Genomic DNA, 1,900 nt, shown 5'->3' with positions numbered 1-1,900 from the left:
CAATTTAGGCTTCTTTATTTTTTTGTATCTATGTCACACATTTGTGGCTTTTTAATGTCACGCATCACACAGAAGTTGGGAAAATGTTGTGCATCAGAAATGTTCAGACTGTCCTTGAAACGCCAAGTAGTTTGAGGGATAAAATGAACTGTGCTTTTGCATCATCAAATGGATCATTAAGAGTAGTACTGATCTCCAACAAAATTAAACTTGGTATCAGTTTAGCAGTTTGCTTTGCTGAAGGGCTCCGTGCTGTTTCTACTGGTAGCACTAAAGTAGTTTCTCCCTAAAGCCACAGGGTTAAGTGCTTCTACAGAACTACACTATGTGAGGTCTGAAAGACTTTTATACCATATTGTATCATAAAAGCTATTCATAGTATGTAACTTAAAATTTTATATAGGTGTTTATAATAGATGTTTTCTAGTTGTTACACATCAGGTAAGATACAATGTTGTTTAATGACTAACTGCTTTAGCTTTGAAGTTTAGTCAACACAAATTAACCCAGAGAGGTCAACCCTATGATCTAACCATATGAAATTTCTTTGTGAACACTGGGCCTGGTAACCTGGTAACTATTCTGTATACACAGTCCCGACTGGCTGTAGTTTCATCGGGAGAGAATTTTCCAGACTGAGGTCACTTAGGTACCCTTTTGGTGTCTAGAGATTATAAATTTTTTTGGAGAAGAACATTCAGCATTTCAAGATTGGGGTCAGCTGTAGAGTAGAATAAGAAAGTTGATTCATTAACTATGAAAAATCAACAGCCGGCTTTTGGAGTAACAGCCGCTTTAGAGGAAAACAATAAGAGTTCTTCAGAGGTAATTATGCCAATGGGGCTGAAACCTGAGGACAGGTTAGGACTGATGCCCTTTACTGACAAGTAATCTTCAATGGGAAACCCTAGAAACAATCAGGTGATCCCAGAGGGCTGTGTGCCAGCAGCGCTCCCCTGGAAACACAGCGATGACATCAACAGGAAGGCAGCTGGAACTGTGGGGGCCATCCCCATCATGACCACACCATTGGCTGTCATCTGCTTGCTGCTCAACGTCCTTATGCCAGGAACAGGTAATGAAACATGCAGACATATTTTTACAATGTAACTGTGGATTTAAGTTTAATTTTGAAATAGACATAATAATAAACATTTTGACGAATATCTGATTTAAGCTTATCTTTCCGTATTGGATCCATCCTCACTATAAATGTCTCATTGGCTCCGATTAGCGTTAGTACCATGGTCACTGAATATTTTTCTATTTCAATTTTTTTTTTAATTTGTGAGCAGCATTACAGATATTGGGGGAACATTCATCTGTTCTTTTCTTTTTTTGTAATTAGGTTTTCTTTGTAATTGATCTGTATTTTTAACATGACCGTATGTGCTTCTGTGGTTCCCCAGGACCTCCTTTTAAATGAGTTGTGAGACTCAATATAGATTTTTTTCTGGTAAAATAATTAAAGCTTGAAATAGGTCGTTGTCTCACTTCCATTATCTATAAAAAGACATATCGAGTTGCTAGTAGGGACCAAGGTTAATTCAGCTTCCACTTGCAGCCAGGATTCAGAGATACTCATTTTGGATACTTTTTCACCCTTCCCTGCCCTCAGGATATGTGCTGCCACAAAAAGGATCCACTGAAATAGCTACCATTTCCAGTAAAGCTGTAGAGCTAGGTTTAATAGACGAAACATCTCAGTCTTTCATGGAAACAATTGTTTACTGTTTAAAAAAAAAAAGTCAAATTGATTAGTATTTGTAGTCATCTTAATGTTTTTTAGTTTTTATTTCAAATGTTACTTTAGTTTTCATATACAGTATTCAATGAAAAGTGGTTTACAATGTTAACAGGCCTTGTGAAAAAGATGTTTCTGGAGAGGACATAATGAGCT

Source organism: Polyodon spathula, chromosome 6 (assembly GCF_017654505.1).
Source record: "Polyodon spathula isolate WHYD16114869_AA chromosome 6, ASM1765450v1, whole genome shotgun sequence".
Taxonomy (NCBI): domain Eukaryota; kingdom Metazoa; phylum Chordata; class Actinopteri; order Acipenseriformes; family Polyodontidae; genus Polyodon; species Polyodon spathula.
Note: the sequence above shows the minus strand (reverse complement) of the source record.